Raw genomic sequence first — 21,670 nt, forward strand, 5'->3', positions numbered from 1 at the left:
CCGGGGACGACCCAGGACACGCTGGAGAGACGACATCCTTCGGCTGGCCTGGGAACGCCTCGGGATCCCCGTGGAAGAGCTGGATGAAGTGGCTGGGGAAAGGGAAGTCTGGGCGTCCCTGCTAAAGCTACTGCCCCCGCGACCCGACCTCGGATAAGCGGTAGAAGATGGATGGAGATGGATGAAACTTTTTTTAAAGTCTTTGTACTGTGTTCTTCCGATAAACAGTTGTGTAATGAGCATACTATAATCCAAATTATAATTAATGCCTGAAATGACAAACAAGAACAAAATTGATTAAATAGAATAAATGCATACAATTTAATTAAAAGCATAGAAGATATGATACTCAAGTAAACTCATTTCAGAGCATAGTTTGTTTTGAGAGTAGTAAAGAGGTGAACAATTTCCTTATTTCAGAACTTCTTTCTCCTAAACCTGTCACTCAAGCTTTCCTATGATGTTAAATTAAAAATGCTGCTTTTAATCCGACAGCAACTAAAATCCTCATCAACACATTTCTGCATATACTTGGAGAGGAAATGTGTGTTTGTTTGTGGACTGACAGGTTTCTTCAAAGATAAGATGATGGGTTCTATTTTCATAGACAGCGCATCTGGAGCGGGGTGCAAATGTCTGCGGATCCTGGTTTTGGTGCAAGCGCAAGGCTCACTGCGTGTGTTTGCCAATTTGGCAGACCGGTGTGTGCCAACCATTGGTGTTCTGGCGCAGCGAGGGAGTTTCCTTGGCGATGCCTATGGCGAAGTGACAATTTGGTGGCAGAAGGTCGAATTAAACTTAAGCCTGCTCATACCACATCTACTGTAAATTGTGGCGCAAGGCTCGACCGCTGGTCTAATATGATTTTGGTGGATTTGATCAGAGGGCACAAGCAGACAGACAATGATCTCCGAAGACATGTTTAAGTTGCCAGCTGTTATCACCATCTTATTTTGTATTTAACAAGGGGGCCACTCACATTGTCTTTTGCCACACCATGGCCAGAGCAGTGACAATGCTCCACTTACGCACAGATCGCTGTGATTACACATCGATGCCCGATGATCCTGCCCGATGATAGCTGGGATAGGCTCCAGCACGCCCGCGACCCGAGTGAGGAGAAGCGGCTCAGAAAATGGATGGATGGATGGATGTTAAAGATGCTATGTGCCCTGCGATTAGCTGGCAGCCATTTTAGGGTGTACCCTACCTCTCGTCCGAAATCAGATGAGATAGGCGCCAGCACGCCGGCAACCCTAGTGAGAATAAGTGGTTCAGAAAATGGATGGATGGACGGATGATTATAGCTAGATTAAAGAACTAGATTTACAACCGTTTTAAATGTATTTGACCGTTGTGCACAACCAAAACAAGACTCTGACTTTGAACCACCACACAGACTTGGCGAGTCTCTCTTAAAATAGAAAATTAAATATGATGCTGCTTAGTTTTGTTGTAAACTCAATCAATGACAGAAAACGTGCAGCTATTTTGAAAACTAGGGCCCTTCATGTTTAAAATAATTTTGACGACAGGAGTGAACTAACATGGAACTCAGATTCCACCTTGCATCATAACTTTTACCAAAATATTTTTAGGGATGGGGTACACTTGACTGAATCAGTCCCATTCCAGCAGTAAAATTTCCAAACTAGTGTATACTGTTGCATGTTGTATTAGTCTTTAACAAAAACTATTTTCATCCATCCATCCATCAATTTTCTTTACTGTTTATCCTCACCTTTCCAATTAAGTTAAGTTAATAACACAAGAAACAACATGCAAAGGTAGAGGTGCAACATTTTGATTTACCATTAATCTTCTTCTTTTCCTTTCGGCTCACCACTGTTTTATAAACTTTGCCCTTCATCCGAGCAGAGACTCTTCTGTCACATAACACACCTGACACCTTCCTCCACCCGTTCCAACCTGCTTGGACCCGTTTCTTCACTTCCTGACCACACTCACCATTGCTCTGGACGGTTGACCCCAAGTATTTAAAGTCCTCCACCCTTGCTATCTCTTCTCCCTGTAGCCTCATTCTTCCCCCACCACCCCTCTCATTCATGCACATATATTCTGTTTTACTTCGGCTAGTCTTCATTCCTCTTCTTTCCAGTGCATGCCTCCATCTTTCTAACTGTTCTTCCAGCTGCTCCCTTCTTTCACTGCAGATCACAATGTCATCTGCAAACATCACGGTCCACGGGGATTCCAGTCTAACCTCATCTGTCAGCCTATCCATCACCACTGCAAAAAGGAAGGGGCTCAGGGCTGATCCCTGATGCAGTCCCACGTCCACCTTAAATTCGTCTGTCACACCTACAGCACACCTCACCGCTGTTCTGCCGCCCTCGTACATGTCCTGTATTATTCTAACATACTTCTCTGCCACTCCAGACTTCCGCATGCAGTACCACAGTTCCTCTCTGGGTATTCAGTCATAGGCTTTCTCTAGATCTACAAAGACACAAAGTAGCTCCTTCTGACCTTCTCTGTACTTTTCCATCAACATCCTCAAGGCAAATAATGCATCTGTGGTACTCTTTCTAGGCATGAAACCATACTGTTGCTCGCAAATACTCACTTCTGTCCTGAGTGTAGCCTCCACTACTCTTTCCCATAACTTCATTGTGTGGCTCATCAACTTTATTCCTCGATAGTTGCCACAGCTCTGCACATCAGCTTTGTTCTTAAAAATGGGCACCAGTACGCTTTTCCTTCATTCCTCAGGCATCTTCTCACCCGCTAGAATTCTATTGAACAAGCTGGTCAAAAACTCCACAGCCACCTCTCCTAGATGCTTCCATACCTCCACAGGAATTTCATCAGGACCAACGGCCTTTCCATTTTTCATTCTCTTTAATGCCTTTCTAACTTCCCCCTTACTAATCATTGCCACTTCCTGGTCCACCACACTTGCCTCTTCTACTCTCCCTTCTCCATCATTTCAGCTCTGAATTGGGTTTGAAGCTGACTTCATTGATGCATTCTACGCCCAGTTTAAGCGAAATTTCCTTTACTGTGTTTTTGTTGTTTTATTTACCTACATGAGAGGGCCAAAATATAGTTATTGCAGGGGCCTAATCTAAGTTGGTTACATAAACAGCCTGTTTACAGAAAAGCCTTTGACTCTGCATTTCATAATACCTTTTTAACAACACGGTCGTCAGGTCTGACTGGCATAACAAGGACCGTATAAAATGTAAAATATTCATTATTTTTAGGTTGAATGTGCCCACAGCGACAGATAAGCACTCACTTCGAAACTCACTAAATCCTCAAAATGCTTTGCATGTAATTAGAGGTATGACACTGAAGTAAAGTAAGTATGGTCCTGCTCGATAAGATAATACAAACAGCCTGCTGCCTTCTTGTTTGCAACCCATCACAAGGTTCTTCTGTATTTTCAGTTTCCTAAAGAGACCAGAACGTTCCTTGAAGCTTCCATAGATGCATATTTGTGTTTTTGTTTTCTTTGTTTTCTAACCCTCAATCTAATGTATCTAATCTATCTAGATGCATAGGAATGTATTACAACATTTGGAATTCAACCCATGTTAAAATCTTTCCATGCATATTTCAGAGGTTTGTAATCTATCGATACCTGACCTCAACGCCCTCAACGCCCTTCATCCCCCCCCCCACCCCCAATTATTTGAATTTTAGGAAGTCATAAAATGTCGAGCAATTAAATTTGTTGACATATACTCTGTCACAGATTTTAAAGAGAGCAGTATTTAATCACATAATGTCAGCATTGGTGGTAATTACAAATTGTTAAAGGTAACAAAAATTCATCACATAACTTTGTCCACCTTATCCAAAGATGGATAACATTTTACTCTGAAAGCCAAGGTTGGACTCTTCTTCTTCTTATTATTATTATTATTAGTTTTTGTTTTAGCTCGTCACTGAAAGAGTGGTTACTGTTTGATGTACTCTCTCGCCACTAGATGGCAACGTTCTTTGCTTTAATATGTCGCGTGCTTCATTTCTCACAACACTCACCTCTCTCATCAGTCACCCACCAAAGATTGGATCTCAGATCTGCCCAGTGAGTGACCATTTGGACTACACTTACCATTTTTTATATATTTTTTGCATGAACACACACACGGTTCTCCACTACTGTATATTTAGGATGTATCAAAAATCAATTCACTGCTGTCTGAAGCTGCAGTTATTATATTTTGATTCTTGCTTGCTGCCCTGTATAAAAGTCATGTGGTGCCTTACAGTGCTGCAGGCATCAATGTTTACATACTGTAAGTGACCTGTGATACTAAAGCAGTCATTTGGTTTTTATGAACTTGTTTTGCTTGGCCATTTACAGTACAGTGAACCCTCCCTATTCTTGGGAGTTAGGCACCGAGCACCAAAGTAAAGAGTGAAAATTTGCGGGTAATGACACAAGTTTTCCCCTTCAGTGTGGGCCAGGCGATCAACCAGCACGTCTTTCAAGAGATCCCGCTATGTTTGCTTTTCAGTGGGCGAGAAGAAATTACATCTGACAGCTCCTGGCTGAGAAGAACATCTCCATGCTGAAGTAACCTCGCTGGTCTGAAGATGGCTGTTATGACGGAGCTGTGGAGAATCCTTCCAAGATTGCATGAAGGCATGGCAGAGGAAGCTGGGAAAGTGCATTAGACTCCAAAAGGACTACTTTCAAGGGCGAACTGTATACTTTTGTGATACCAGTCCTGAAACGTTTCTGACACACATTGTATGTTGCCCATAAAAATATCAATTAGAAAATGGAAATTATTATTTTGCTGTTGTTCACTGTTCATTGTTGCACAATAATGCCAAAAAGTCTGAATTGACCAAATTGAAGCTACAATATCCCACCAAGCGTATGTTGCAATACCATAAAATATGTGGTTGTACCAATGCATCTCTGTGACCTCTGTGTATTTCTCGCAGCAATACTGTTGTACACAATGTGACAGACTGTAGAGAACTCCATTCGTTTCCTGGAAGTGAGACAACTGAACTGCTGAAGCACCAGCTGCCTGCTGAGAAATCCTTTCTCCAAAGTCACAGCATACCTCGCCACCACTGAGTTATATAGTACAGTATATAACGGGATTGTTTTTTTTTTTTTTTTATGTCAGCTTGAGCCTGAGGAGCGCTTACTATTTCTTTGCTTACAGTCCCTCCAAGACATCACCTTTGATGTAAATGCGTGGCCAATCAATATGCACCATTGAAGTGGTAACAATAAGCTCAGCAAATTGCCCCTTTAAAGTCACATTGTTAATCAGAACCTCCCTAATCACATGCTACCCTGTCCCACTAACTTACTATCATTTTAAAACCTATTCAAGAAAACATGGACCACCTGTGTATTTCTGACTTTGAGTCATTTTTCTAATTTGACTTGAATTCTTTTGTGTAGCCCCACTAGTGGTATCAGGGGTGTTTATTCTCAGCACTGAGCTAAAGGGCAAAAAGGACATTCGTCACTCAGGGTCCATTCCGCTAATGAAGACAGATTAGTCAAGGAACAACATAAACACACACATTGGCACGGGTGCGTGCACGCACACACTCATATTGACAATGTTTCTTCTGTTTTTATTGAGGGAAGACAAATAAGGAGCAGTTAAAATCTATAAACGTCAAGTAAAAATATGGTCCACTGGAGGATTGGATGTTGGGAACACCAACCCTCATTTTGCCATTGAGTATATTACCAGTTTATTGTAATACATTTTTAGAGAACACATACTTTCAAGCATTAAGCATTGAGAAAAAAGGTTTCCATTGCTTGTATAAACCATTTTCAATATAAACACAATTTCTGCCAAAATACTGGTGGATAAATACTGAAAAAGCAATGATCTGGACATCCATCCATCCATCCATCCATTTTCTGAGCCACTTCTCCTCACTAGGGCCACAGGCATGCTGGAGCCTATCCCAGCTATCATCGGGCAGGAGGCGGGGTACACCCTGAACTGGTTGCCAGCCAATCGCAGGGAACATACAAACAAACAACCATTTGCACTCACAGTCACACCTACGGGCAATTTAGAGTTTTTCAATTAACCTACCATGCATGTTTTTGGGATGTGGGAGGAAACCGGAGTGCCCGGAGAAAACCCACGCAGGCACGGGGAGAACATGCAAACTCCACACAGGCGGGGCCGGGGATTGAACCCCGGTCCTCAAAACTGTGAGGCTGACGCCCTAACCAGTCGTCCACTGTGCCGCACATGATCTGGACAATCGACTTCATATCACATTTCGATCGAGTGACAGCATCTATCAGCCATAGATTTTGATGGATTTGCAGTTTAAATACTACATGCAGTATGTTTTTTTGTTTTATTTCTGTGCCACCCTGCACTTAATAAATGCAATGCTTTTCTCAGGCCACGATACAAATTATCCATCAAACCATTTTCTGAGCCGCTTCTCCTCACTAGGGTCGCGGACGTGCTGAAGCCTATCCCAGCTGTCATCGGGGAGGAGGCGGGGTACACCCTGAACTGGTTGCCAGCCAATCGCAGGGCACATAGAAACAAACAACCATTCGCACTCACAATCATGCCTACGGGCAATTTAGAGTCTCCAATTAATGCATGTTTTTGGGATGTGGGAAGAAACCGGAGTGCCCGGAGAAAACCCACGCAGGTACGGGGAGAACATGCAAACTCCACACAGGCGGGGCCAGGGATTGAACCTGGGTCCTCAGAACTGTGAGGCTGACGCTCTAACCAGTCGACCACCGTGCCGCTGATACAAATTAATAAAAGGAAATGTCACCTAGGTTAAAACAAATGACACTGAATAATGTCAGATTCTGAAAACTTTATTTATCCCCCGTGGGGGAAATTAAGCAGGGAGCAGAGAGCAGCACAATGACTGACACAGGTTTACAACAGAATTGAGAAATAAATACTACCGACATTGTGAGCACAAATGCTTCTCGGTCACAACTTTAGCTGCATCTGCACCATCTGATGAATTCCAATACAAGCACTGGATAAAATAATGCTCTTTTTCATCATATTGGAATTTTTTTTCAAATATTTTACCACTATAATGTAGCCAATTAAGGTAACCATGATATTATAAGCATGAGTATGGTGCAGTAGTTAATGTTTATGTTGATTTATTTCAAGGTAAAGGTAAGGTGAATGACAAGGGGACCTACTGGGACTAAAGTAGACAAGAGGTGGTGTGACATCAGTTGTCCTGGGACCTCAGCTTCGCTCATGTGTGACGCACAGTGAGTGTATGAGTGAGCCCTATTTAACAGCCCATGTACTGTAGATTCTAGAATCAGAGGTTTAGGGCTGCTGAGCTGGCTGACCAGGCAAGATACATTGGTTTGAATGCAATGTCATCCCTTCATTTGTGACAGAAAAGTGCAAAACTAAAGCAACTAAACCAGCAAATCTGATAAAGGTTATTTAAATATTGAGCCCCAGCAAAATAGGAATGGACTGGAATCATAAAATAAATATACTGTAACCCCAATTTCTGGGGGAAGACAACTCAATTGATACAGCAGCTCAACATACACATTAAAGGTCAGATGTTAAAACATTTCTTTATAACTCTCGAACAACTTTACCAACCACATCTGGCATTTCAAAGTGATTATATAGCAGATATACAGCAGTTCCATCGGTAAATATGATTCCGAATGCGCCTTCTGCTTTTTGGGGTGCTCTGATTGGTCCTTGGGAGCGGCTGGAACTCGCTTGCTTAAAACCCGGAAATGAATTCCATTTTGCTGTCCAGCTGAGTTGAGTAGTTGGGTACCAACCACGAAGTGGGCAGACACTTGAATAATTAATAACTATGTCACAAACGTGTGGAAATATGAGCCGTTTTACAAGCCTTATGCCATTTATTGCCTTTTGCATTTAATCTTTCGAACTGCATGGATCTCAGACTTAAATAATGGCAAAGACTCATTTTGATCTAAAGTATGTGTTGGATTTATCTTACCCAACATTATAAAAAATAGACACAAAAGGAATGAAGACGCTGGTTTCTTTTTCTCATGAGGAGGGCGTATGGGAGATTGTTCAGTTTACAGCCTCTCAACACGCTCTAACAATCTCACCCGTCGCTCCTGCATTTATTTGAAAATAGGGAGGTTTCTAAGTTTACAAGACATAACGTACTAAGCTACAAGACACAACACACTAAGGGTAGGGTTTCAAGGTGAAGACATGGGACCAACACCTGCCACGTCCAGGCCACGTCCTTCTCTCTGATGATTCCTGCTGAGTCATCTTCTTGAAGGCGAGACATAATACTAATGCAAGCTAAGCAAATAAATGATAACTTCTACAATATATTTAACATTTCCCTCCTGTTAATCATGTATTTGCACAAATTCTCATATCATTTTGCAGTCACTTCATTTCGATTTTTTAACTGTAGAATCATTTTTATGAAACAAATACATTTACACTCAGAGTAAACTTCTCATACATGAATGTTGTAGTTTAAACATCGTAATCACCTGGATCAGGAAACAAATCAGGTAAAACAACAGCATCATCATCATCATCGTCATCATTATCACCTCCAATATCATTATTACCTCCAATAAAGGATACATCTGCTCCATACGGTTCCATGTGGGTAATTGCTGTGGTGATTAATCTACTGATTAAAGCCTGAATGCATGTGATACAACAACATCCACGCAATGTCAGAATGACTGCAAAAACAGCAATTTATATCAATATTGGTGAAATTTGGGTTTTGTATTTACCAAAAACGTCCATCCAGCTGTCCCACAAGGAGTGTTGATTGAGGGTCCGTAGACCATCGATGGCTCTGGTCAGGCTGCCATCTGAAGCAGTATTGTTTGTTCTCCAAACATACCGCAAACACCTCCCTCTCTTGCGAGGAGCATGTCAACAGCTATGCGGTTTTGGAACGTCCTTGAACTGCTCATGCACAGCTTCCAACCCACTCTTGAGTCCAATTTCCTAATCTCTGTACATTGAAGTGGATATAGTTTATCCCATTAACATTTTTATGAATCGTACACCACCAGCAAATGAAGTATTTAAATCCTCCTGCAACTTGGTCAGCTAATTTGTATTGATTAGGAACCCCACGAGGAACACCTATAGCGTCGATGTATGTTTTATGTTGGATAATTTTGCCTCTGCCAGGATAAATCTCTTTTTTGTCTGTTCTAGATTGGACAAAAACATTGGTGCCCTTTCCATTAAATCTTGAACAGGCATAGGGTATTCTGACACATGCAATATCAAAGTGATAATAGCGCACAATCCAGATATATCTTTAGGTAATCTATCAAACAGTCTATCATTTCCGCACCACCACCAGATGTCGCTCCGTGATACTGGCATAAAATTTGGTCCGACTTTTAAGGTTACTTTACACTGTGTGTCGTTCAGTGGTCCTAATTATTATTATTTTTTCTTTTACTAATCATGTTTACACAAGTAAAATTATTCGGTGCTACTAAAATAGAAAACATTGGTTTGTGTTTATCTGCTTTTGTTAGGGGATATATAGGATCCCATGATTTACACCTCTCAGTTGGTACAGTAGCGTTCACTAATGGAATAATACAATCTTGTGATAATTATGCGCAACAAAGGCCTGGGACCCATGCCAACCACACAATCTTTTCTCGTTACATTTGCTGCTTATTCCACCAATAGTAACCAATTGTTATTTTGTCCTGAAACTCCTGTGACAACAAGGAACCAATCATCAGTAGTTATGTTGTTAACCATTAGAATCTGTCCACCTTTCTTTGAAGTTTTCAATGGCATTTCTGGTTTAACACGGTTCCCATAACACCATTCTACTTGGAAGTGGGGATCTTTTCCGCTAGAATATGCCCACAAGCTCATCATCAAACACACTGGGTGACTTGATTTGTATTTCAATATTAAACTATGGGCCGCTTCACTTATGTTAAACTTCTTTCTAATTTTTTTGCGTTTTGTTTTTTTTGACCAACTGGACCAATCATAACCTGTTTCACCAATGAGGTGTTCCCATCCAAAGCCTATAGTTGCATACCAGTCATATCCAAATCCCCAATTCTGCCCATTCTCTTGAGCATCATTGGTGAGAGCCGCATATGGAATTATGATTAAAGCAGTTTGATTTTGGGGGGCACAAAATATTAAACCGGTTTGCCGCGTTTGGAAGCCATGCCCACAGTTCTGATCATCAGCTGTAATCCTTTTGATAAGAGTTAATGATTCAAAATTTTCCATTATTGGGTTCGTCATTATTGGTCCAGCTGGTAGGTGATTTTCTGTCTAAAAAATTGGTTATATCATTTAGGGTGGGACATCCCATGTACCACATAAACAAAACCAACACCATAGTAGCCAAAGTTGCTACGTAACAACCTATCGAATCTCATAACCAACGTGGGTGTGCCTTTCTGCTGAGTTCTCACTAAAAGGGTTGGTGTCTTTTTTCTTCACTGACCAGCAAGCGTTTTCAGAATCTACACATCTGCTCCCGCTCCGTTATCAGACTTTTGCTCACCTTCCCTATTTGAGTACTCAGCTGCAATGACTCTTTTACAGTGTGTTAAATGAACCCAGGTTTTTTCTTTCTGCTATTTTTTAGGGCTGTAAAGTGTCGATCTATCTGTGCCACCATCCCTCCGGTTGAGACATGTGACACAACATGGCTCAATATAGCAGCCCATTTGAAGAGGTTTTTTTTTTTTTTTTTTTTTTTCTGTGCTAATGTAAATTTCATTTTGTAGTTTTTCACTTTGTTTTTCCCAATAATTGCGTTTTTGTGGAATACTCATATTGGCTATCAGTATAGATTGTACCATCTTTATTTATCATTAGTTTGCATGCCTCGGTTAATGCTACTAATTCAGCAGTTTGTTCAGCCAATTCCTGACAATCATGCTGCGTGCCTTCATCAGGTAAGGGTGTTAGTGTGGCTGGATTTAAGGTTGTGCATCGCTCAACAGTCAAATGTAGTTGTGACAGCAAGATGGCCATGCAAGATAAATGTCTTGCAAGTGTTGCAATAGGAGAACAGACACTGTATGTGGGACTTTAAGAGTTAATGGATGAAATAACACAATCGTGGAACTGCTCTCTACTGCCATCGAAGCTGCCACAACTGCTCTGACACAATGCGGTAATGCACACGTCACGCTGTCCAATTTAGTCGAAAAATAAGCCCATGGTCTTAGCTTATCACCATATTGTTGTGTAAGTACGGAGGTCATGTAATAGCTTTTACAATCTTCCATTTGAATGAATGTTTTATCATTAAATTTAGAAGGCCTAGCGCAGCACTGGACACCAAATGTTGTTTAATGTCACAGAAGGCCTTTTCTGCCTCTGTATTCCATTAAACAGGTGATGTCATTTTAAGGTGGTCTTCATACATTAATTTTGACAATGGTGCAACAATTTCTGCATAGTTTGGAATCCATGCTCTACAATAATTTGTCAGACCTAAAAATTATTATTGTATGTTTCTTCTTCTGTGGTTTAGGATTTTTTAAGACTATAGCTTTCCTGTCTTCTAATGTAGTCCTTCTTCCTACACTTAAATTATGGCCTAGATATTTGACTTGCCTTTGACATCATTGCAATTTATTTTTGTTAACTTTATGTCCCTCTTCTGCTAGATGATGCAGTAAGGCCAATGAATCTTTGCATGTCTCTCCATCTGGAGATGCCAGAAGACATGCGTGTTGTCATAACTTGTGAATAAATGGTTGGACTTTCACAGTAACCTTGCGGTAATCGAGTAAATGTATATTTTTTGCCCTCAAATGTAAATGAAAACCAAAATTGACTGTTCTTTTCTATTGGTACAGAAAATAATGCATGACTTATGTCCACTACTGGAAACACAGTAGCCTCTGGTCTTTATGAATTTAACAATGTGTGTGGATCTGGTACGCATGCTGCTCTCTGTATTACTGCAGTATTTACTGCCTGTAAGTCTCCAACCCACTGAAGGTGGGGCCTTTTTTACAGGGAAAAATTGGTGTGTTACATGGTGATTCTGGACACTCCACTATAACTCCTGCCTTAATTAATGCTTCAATTACCAGTTTGATTCCTTCATGTGCATCTGGTTTTAATGTATATTGACGAATCCCGGGTCTATATTCTGTTTTGGGTCTAATTTGCTAATAATTAGATTTGCTAATAAAAGCCCCTTTAATAAGGCCTACATCAAATGGTCCTGTGGACCATACATTTTTTTTTTGTAACTTTTTTTTAATATTTCTTCATCAATTTCAGTGAGGATCATTTGGTCTAATCAAACAGGATGCATTTGTTTCCCTTCATCACCCTGTATTGTCCAAAACATCGCCTTCCTAATTAGACCAGTTGATGCACTGTATTCCAGTTTGTTTTCTATTTGCTGCCAATCATCTTTCTCCTGTCCTTGTTTTACTAATGTTCCCATATGTTTCCACTGTGACTCATAATCTTTGCACAATGAAATATGTGGGACACTTGTATTTTTATACATTTCCTTTAATTTGTCTGGTAAAATAATTCCTGCCGCGACTTTTGCTTCATTGTCTGAGTACAGATAATCTACAGTCATTTTATCAGGTGTCGCATGTCGTAACATTTTTTCATATCCTGGTTACACAAGAGGATTTGTTGAGTTGGGAAGCAGGCTGGCTTAGTCATGCGGTAGTTTGTCCGTATTCTCTTTCATTTTATATAATTTGATTCCTGCAACGCGGCTATTTTTTGTGTATTTAACCAACCATTAAAGCCGTGTTCAGTTATCCCTGTCTCTAAATATTACATTTTATCAGGATCCTGTTTTTTTCCCCAAAAAAAATAATATTTAATGAACTTCCAACCTTTACACTCTCATTCAAACAGTTTTCATTCACACTGGCTCGTCAGAGGACTCTGCCGTCCTATACGGAATTTAACTACGTCTGTCAAGAGCTCGTTAGAGGACTCCGCCGTCCTATACGGAATTGAACTACGACGCCACGAAACTTTCCTAGTTTCTTTATTTTACCCGCCAGTGACTAGTTATTCACAGGGTTTATTAAATACGGAATTTAAGTACGTACAGGACTCCGCCGTCCTCGCGGAATTTGTCGGACTCCACCGTCCCTCTATCAATTGCCAGTGACTAGTATGACACAAGGTTTATTCTGTCGCAGACTTCTTCGTCACGCAATTCACTCACTCTTTAATCCTTTTTGCTAAAATTATTTTTTTAAATTTAACTCACCAAAGTCGTCTTCAATCCTGTGGATTGTCGTCAACCTTCAGATCCCAGTTGAGAAGAATGAAGACCAGCCCCGGAAAGGCTCTCAATTGCCGTGGCCATGGTCTCTTAACTGGATGTCGGCTCCACAACTGGAATCCTCGGGTGTATTGACATCCGGCTCGAAGGACCAATTTAATGTTGGATTTATCTTGCCCAACATTATAAAAAATAGACACAAAAGGAATGAAGACGCTGGTTTCTTTTTCTCATGAGGAGGGCGTATGGGAGATTGTTCAGATTACAGCCTCTCAACACGCTCTAACAATCTCTCCCGTCGCTCCTGCATTTATTTGAAAATAGGGAGGTTTCTAAGTTTACAAGACATAATGTACTAAGCTACAAGACACAACACACTAAGGGTAGGGTTTCAAGGTGAAGACATGGGACCAACACCTGCCACGTCCCGGCCACGTCCTTCTCTCTGATGATTCCTGCTGAGTCATCTTCTTGAAGGCGAGACATAATACTAATGCAAGCTAAGCAAATAAATGATAACTTCTACAATATATTTAACAGTATGTTATGTGTAAAACAGTTGAAAAAAAAAATATTTTGATGACATGGCACCTTTAACTGCACTCATTCACACCTCAATATAAAACAGTTGTAAGGCGGTGATAAGCACGGTTGTAAGGCGGTGATAAGCACGGACTCATTTTGGGTGGCTCATCGACAGCTAGTTAAACCAGTGTTCGTATTCTGATTTCTTTCGGTACAGTACATAGGTGTAACAAGTTCCCACTTGGAACATATTAGGTAGGCAACAGGGAAATGTTACTTACTTGTGCTAGTTTACGCTGTAAACAAATACAGTGCAGCTCAGTCGCTGGCTAGTGGGCATCAATGATAGCAATATGCTTTTGGCGGTACTAGATCCATCCATCCATCCATTTTCTAGCGCTTATCCGGGTCGGGTCGCGGGGGCAGTAGCTTTAGCAGGGACGCCCAGACTTCCCTCTCCCCAGCCACTTCCTCCAGCTCTTCCAGGGGGATCCCGAGGTGTTCCCAGGCCAGCCGAAGGACGTAGTCTCTCCAGCGTGTCCCTCCCGGTGGGACGTGCCCGGAACACCTCACCAGGGAGGCGTCTGGGAGGCATCCGGATCAGATGCCCCAGCCACCTCATCTGGCTCCTCTCAGGAGCAGAGGCTCTACTCTGAAATCCTCCCGGATGACCGAGCTTCTCACCCTATCTCTAAGGGAGAGACCGGACACCCTGCGGAGGAAACTCATTTCGGCCGCTTGTATCCGGGATCTCGTTCTTTCGGTCACGACCCACAGCTCATGACCATAGGTGAGGGTAGGAACGAAGATCGACCGGTAAATTGAGAGCTTCGCCTTTCAGCTTAGCTCCTTCTTTACCAAAACGGACCGATACAAAGTCCGCATCACTGCAGACGCTGCAACGATCCGCCTGTCGATCTCCCATTCCATTCTTCCCTCACTCGTGAACAAGACCCCAAGATACTTGAACTCCTCCACTTGGGGCAGGATCTCGTCCCCGACCTGGAGAGGGCATGCCACCCTTTTCAGACTGAGGACCATGGTCTCTGATTTGGAGGTGCTGATTCTCATCCTAGCCGCTTCACACTCGGCTGCGAACTGCTCCAGTGAAAGTTGGAGCTCACGGCTTGATGAAGCCAACAGAACCACATCATCAGCAAAAAGCAGAGATGCAATACTGAGGCCACCAAACCGGACCCCCTCTACACCTTGGCTGCGCCTAGAAATTCTGTCCATAAAAGTTATGAACAGAATCGGCGACAAAGGGCAGCCTTGGCGGAGTACAACCCTCACCGGGAACTAGTCCGACTTACTGCCGGATATGCGGACCAAACTCTGACTCCGGTCGTACAGGGACCGAACAGCCCGTATCAGGGGGTTCGGTACCCCATAATCCCGAAGCACCATCCACAGGACCCCCCGAGGGACATGGTCGAACGCCTTCTCCAAGTCCTCAAAACACATGTAGACTGGTTGGGCAAACTCCCATGCACCCTCGAGGACCCTGCCGAGGGTGTAGAGCTGGTCCACTGTTCCATGGCCAGGAAGAAAACCACAATACCTCCTGAATCTGAGATTCGACTTCCCGACGGACCCTCCTCTCCAGCACCCCTGAATAGACCTTACCAGGGAGGCTGAGCAGTGTGATCCCCCTGTAGTTGGAACACACCCTCCGGTCCCCCTTCTTAAAAAAAGGGACCACCACCCCAGTCTGCCAATCCAGAGGCACTGTCCCCAATGTCCATGCTATGTTGCAGAGGCGTGTCAACCAGGAGAGCCCCACAACATCCAGAGCCTTTAGGAACTCCGGGCGAATCTCATCCACCCCCGGGGCCCTGCCACCGAGGAGCTTTTTAACTACCTCGGTGACCTCAAACCCAGAGATAGGAGAGCCCGCCTCAGAGAACTCACACTCTGCTTCCTCATGGGAAGGCGTGTCGGTGGAATTGAGGAGGTCTTCGAAGTATTCTCCCCACCGAGTCACAACGTCCCGAGTCGAGGTCAGCAGCGCCCCATCCCCACTATACACAGTGTTGGTGGTGCACTGCTTTCCTCTCCTGAGAGGTCGGATGGTGGACCAGAATTTCCTCGAAGCCATCCGGAAGTCTTTCTCCATGGCCTCACCGAACTCCTCCCATACCCGAGTTTTTGCTTCAGCGACCACCAGGGCTGCATTCCGCTTGGCCAGCCGGTACCCATCAGCTGCCTCAGGAGTCCCACAGGCCAAAAAGGCCCAATAGGAAAAAAAAAATAAAATAAAAATAAAGCTTAAATAATGATTCAATTAAATTGGAATGCACATAAAAATCAAGTAAAGATTTTTCCTAAATAAATGTTTTAAAACAACAGTTCGGAAACAGTTTAAAAAAATTAAATGCAAATGTTCAATACATTACATACATGTTCAATACATTTGCATTTAATCTTCCATCCATCCATTTTCTGAGCCGCTTATCCTCACAAGGGTTGCGGGAGTGCTGGAGCCTATCCCAGCTATCATCAGGCAGGAGGCGGGGTACACCCTGAACCGGTTGCCAGCCAATTGCAGGGCACATATAAACAAACAACAATTCACACTCACATACACACCTACGGGCAATTTAGAGTCTTCAATTAACCTTGCATGCATGTTTTTGGGATGTGGGAGGAAACCGGAGTGCCCGGAGAAAACCCACGCAGGCACAGGGAGAACATGCAAACTCCACATTGGTGGGGCCGGGGATTGAACCCCGGTCCTCAGAACTGTGAGGCAGACACTCTAACCAGTCGTTCACCGTGCCACCTGCATTTAATCTTGCTTAAGTTAAATACAAATGAACTGTACTTGGGCACTGATTCTATCATATACCACTAGGGGGAGCCCGTGTACCACTGGTGGTATTCATACCACTTTGAGAATCACTGACTTACTGTATTTGTAATATACAGTATCTGCTCTGTCTTGGAAGAAGAAAATGCAGATTGACCCCAGATTCACTAGCAAGACAAGTCACCGACAAAATTAGAGTGGTTGGTTTCGACCAAGAGGAAAATCGATAACCATTAAATTGAACAATTAAACCATGAAATTACATGCTCCAGAAAAAAATAATATTTTACAGTTTATCTACTGTATTTGTTTCTGACTTGGTACAGTTTCAGATTGTCAATACTGCATACATAGAAACATTCATTCGGAGAAAACCCATGCAGGCACGGGGAGAACATGCAAACTCCACACAGACAGGGCCGGGATTTGAACCCCGGTCCTCAGAAATGCGAGGCAGATGTGGTAACCAGTCGGTCACCGTGCCGCCCAACCTTCAATTAAAGGTGCTTAATTTAAGGTAAGTGTGGCTAGATTTTGCAAGTAATCCATATAATGACCATCCAAACTGGGTCTTTTAGCAACACAATATAATGCACTGGGTCAAGTATAGGACATGCTGTAGTTAATGTTGTACTTAAATGTGTTGGTAGTTCTGCATTCTGGCATGTAAGCATGCTGCGAGGATGGTGAAATGAACCCCATCAATTTCTGTCTTGCATCACAAAATACGTTCAAATTTGTCAACGTAGAAGCTGCAATTTCAAATGCACTCAATGAAAATTGCTCAGCCTTCCATGTTCCTTTATTAATGATTTACCAATCACAATGAAGCAGAAAATAGGTACAGATGTTCCCTTATGTGTGCATGTGTGGTTGAATGTGTGTCACTTCTCAAGAATGGCTCTGGCACATGGGTCGATTCATTTGAAAAATGTGATGCATGAGTGGAGTAGTTCTGTTTGCACTTGTGTACAGTACAGTCTGTAGTGGTGAAGAATGTGTTTGGTTCATTTACTCTACATCATTTTAATTGTAAACTATGTATTGGAGGACGTGTGCATGCATGTTAAAACATGGCAAATCAGACATTGATTTGCGTTGTTCATCTTGCAGGGATATTGTATCTTACTGGTTGTACTTACTAATTTTAAAAAACAACCTCAACAAACACTCTCCAAGAAGGAGAACACACACATTTGACTTATCAGAATTGTCATGAGCTGTGCCCTGCAGTCTTTTTTTGGAGCTTGGGTGGCGCTTTGGGCTCCTCTCGCCCTTTGTCTCTCTCATCAGCCCCAACTCAGCCGCGCACCTCTCACTAATCAGCCCTCATCGTCACCTGCATAAAAGAATGCCAGATCCCGGAAAACTCCATCCATCCATTTTCTTAGCTGCTTCTCCTCACTAGGGTCGCAGGCGTGCTGGAGCCTATCCCAGTTATCATCGGGCAGGAGGTGGGGTACACCCTGAACTGGTTGCCAGCCAATCGCAGCCTGGAAGACTCTTGCCAGAGTATTAGGGTTTCTCCTGTGGTACAACGGCTCTCTACTTGCATGTAAGATATAACAGTTCCAGATTCCCTTCTGACTTCCGTGTTCTTCCTTCTCCTCAGTGCTTCCTCCGTGTTCCCCGCTGTGAAGACCTCCACTGCCACACCGCCAAGCCATCCGCCTGCTCACGCCACCGCCTGCCACATGTTCCCCGCCTCGACGACCTGCCAATACGCCCCAAGGATCCACCCTAAATATCCACTTCAATAAACCTTTCACCACAATCCTTTCAGCCGCCGGTTGCTTCTGGGTCCCATTAACATCAGATCGTGACAAGAATGCTAGAATGAAATAGAATATTTTTTTTTATTTTTACCAAAGGTTTCACCTGACACCAGATGGCTTCATGACATCTGAAAGTGTTACTATTTCAAACAAATTTTAATACACACTTGACACATCCTTGTCAATATGCGTTTGAATAGCAAGATATCTATAAAGGCTGAAGTCAGAAACACACACTAATTACTCTGAAAACAACACCAGAATAAGCCAATAAGAATATATAATAAGACAACACCATCAGACAGCTTTATTGCATTCCATCCACCTCAGGGTCATGGGGGTACCATTGAGCCAAGACATACGGCAAAGTAAACTCATACATTTATTGACAAAAATTCAATTAATAATTGAATTACTTTAACATTAAATATTATAATAGAAAAAAAAGAAAACATTGTCAATTTGTGAAAGCGTGACCACTACATAATAAATAGTGGTGTGCCGAAATTTCAGCCACCGAAATCTTTCGGTCGAAAAGTACATTTTCAATTTCAGACCGAAATACTTTTGTCACCGAAATAAAACAGCCAAAACAGGATGTCATAATACAAGAAAAAAAACGCGGCCAGCACACAATCACGTACATTCATTACATTTTCCGAACCGCTTATCCTCACTAGGGTCGCGGGTGTGCTGGAGCCTATCCCAGCTATCTTCGGGCGAGAGGCAGGGTACATCCTGAACTGGTCGCCAGCCAATCACAGGCCACATATAAACAAACAACCATTCTCACTCACATTCACACCTACGGGCAATTTAGACTCTTCAATTAACCTACCATGCATGTTTTTAGGTTTAGGAGGAAACCGAAGTACCCGGAGAAAACGCAGGCACGGGGAGAACATGCAAACTCCACACAGGTGAAGCCGGATTTGAACCCGGGTCCTCAGAACTGTAAGGCAGATCTGCTAACCAGTCGTCCACCGTGCATCATGTACACTATCCATCCATCCACCCATTTTCTGAGCCGCTTCTCCTTACTAAGGTCGCGGGCGTGCTGGAGCCTATGCCAGCTGTCATCGGGCAGGAGGCGGGGTACACCCTGAACTGGTTGCCAGCCAATCGCAGGGCACATAGGATCAAACAACCATTCGCACTCACAGTCATGCCTACGGGCAATTTAGAGTCTCCAATTAATGCATGTTTTTGGGATGTGGGAGGAAACCGGAGTGCCCGGAGAAAACCCACACAGGCACGGGGAGAACATGCAAACTCCACACAGTCGGGGCCGGGGATTGAACCCAAGTCCTCAGAACTGTGAGGCTGACGCTCTAACCAGTCGTCCACCGTGCCGCCCAAGTACACTATATTGTTAAAAAAAAAAAAAAAAAGCACGTCCACATTGAACAGTCGCCCAACCTCGCTTCTTTCCACTTTTCGGATACTGTGGGGAATGCTTGTTGAATGCACCGCCCCATCTACCTACAAGCTACAGCTAATGCGGCTAAATATGATGTCAAGCCATTGAGGCTAACGTTTGCTTCGTGTCCTTTGTCAACGCAGCCTAAAGGCTTCTTTATACTCACGCGGACGGCAACCGCGCTGACGTCACTGCGGCTATCCCGCACGCAGTTTGCCTTTATACTCGAGCGCAACCCAGGCACGCTGTTTTGAAAGTGTGCTGCAGTTCTCCTCCAAGTTGGGGGTGTCTCTACGGCTGGTATTGGCTAGGACGCCACAGGGTGGAGTTTCCTCTGCATTTTGTGGCCATTTCCGGCAGCCGTCTTTACTTTCCTTTCCGTAACAAGGAACAAAGCAACAACAATGGCGACCATGGAACAGAGTCTGCTAGAAAAAATGGACCAAGATGAACAGATGATACGTTTAATTATGCTGAAAAATCGATCGAGAAGGCGGTGGCGTAGGTGCTATGTGGAACCGGGATTAGCGCTGATTACATCATCACAGCATGTGACTAAAACGGACCAATCACGAGAGATGATCTCCGCTGCATTCTACGTGCAGCAACTTTTTTTTTCATGTGCGCATCAAGCTACGCAGAGGGGACTTGGTGGTGGAACCTCAAAGTACAGGAGATCATACAATGAAAGAGGTTAGATAAGAAGAAGTGGGACACTGAGAGGACTGAGGAGAGGAGAAAGGAATACATTGAGATGCGACGTAGGGCAAAGGTAGCGGTGGCAAAGGCCAAACAAGAGGCATATGACATGTATGCCAGTTTGGACACTAAAGAACGAGAAAAGGATCTCTACAGGTTGGCCAGGCAGAGGGATAGAGATGAGAAGGATGTGCAGCAGATTAGGGTGATTAAGGATAGAAATAAAAATGTGGTGACTGGTGCCAGTAGTTTGCTGGATAGATGGAAAGAATACTTTGAGGAGTTGATGAATGAGTAAAATCAGAGAGAAAGACGAGTAGAAGAGGCTAGTGTGGTGGTCCAGGAAGTATCAATGATTAGTTAGGGGGGAGTTAGAAAGACACTAAAGCGGATGAAAACTGGAAAGGCAGTTGGTCCTGATGACATTCCTGTGGAGGTATACAAGAGGTGGCTGTGGATTTTTTGACCTGCTTGTTCAACAGAATTCTAGCGGGTGAGAAGATTCCTGAGGAATGGAGGAAAAGTGTGCTGGTGCCCATTTTTAAGAACAAGGGTGATGTGCAGAGCTGTGGGAACTCTATAGGAACAAAGTTGATGAGCCACACAATGAAGTTATGGGAAAGAGTAGTGGAGGTTAGACTCAGGACAGAAGTGAGTATTTGTGAGCAACAGTATGGTTTCATGCCTAGAAAGAGTACCACAGATGCATTATTTGCCTTGAGGATGTTGATGGAAAAGTAGAGAGAAGGTCAGAAGGAGCTACATTGTGTCTGTGGATCTCGAGAAAGCCTATGACAGAGTACCCAGTGAGGAACTGTGGTACTGCATGTGGAAGTCTGGAGTGGCAGAGAAGTATGTTAGAATAGTACAGGACATTTACAAGGGCAGCAGAACAGTGGTGAGGTGTGCTGTAGGTGTGACAGATGAATTTTAGGTGGAGGTGGGACTGCATCAGGGATCAGCCCTGAGCCCCTTCCTGTTTGCAGTGGTGATTGATTGGCTGATAGATGAGGTTAGACTGGAGTCCCCGTGGACCATTATGTTCGCAGATAACATTGTGATCTGTAGTGAAAGCAGGGAGAAGGTGGAGGAATAGCTAGAAAGGTGGAGGCATGCACTGGAAAGGAGAGGAATGAAGATTAGCCAAAGGGTGGTGTTTGGCCGTTGTCACCTCTACCTTTGCCCTACGTCACATCT

General features: G+C 43.3%; 1 long non-coding RNA gene across 1 annotated transcript; it reads right to left on the reverse strand.

The window, feature by feature from the left end:
- Window positions 1-8,281: 8,281 nt before the first annotated feature.
- On the reverse strand, window positions 8,282-8,867 carry LOC133416634 (uncharacterized). The gene is made up of 3 exons (XR_009770260.1): window positions 8,747-8,867; window positions 8,589-8,648; window positions 8,282-8,491 (listed from the first exon to the last, which is right to left on the reverse strand). It is a non-coding gene; the product is annotated as an uncharacterized LOC133416634 (long non-coding RNA).
- Window positions 8,868-21,670: the final 12,803 nt, after the last annotated feature.

Source organism: Phycodurus eques, chromosome 18 (genome assembly GCF_024500275.1).
Source record: "Phycodurus eques isolate BA_2022a chromosome 18, UOR_Pequ_1.1, whole genome shotgun sequence".
NCBI lineage: Eukaryota > Metazoa > Chordata > Actinopteri > Syngnathiformes > Syngnathidae > Phycodurus > Phycodurus eques.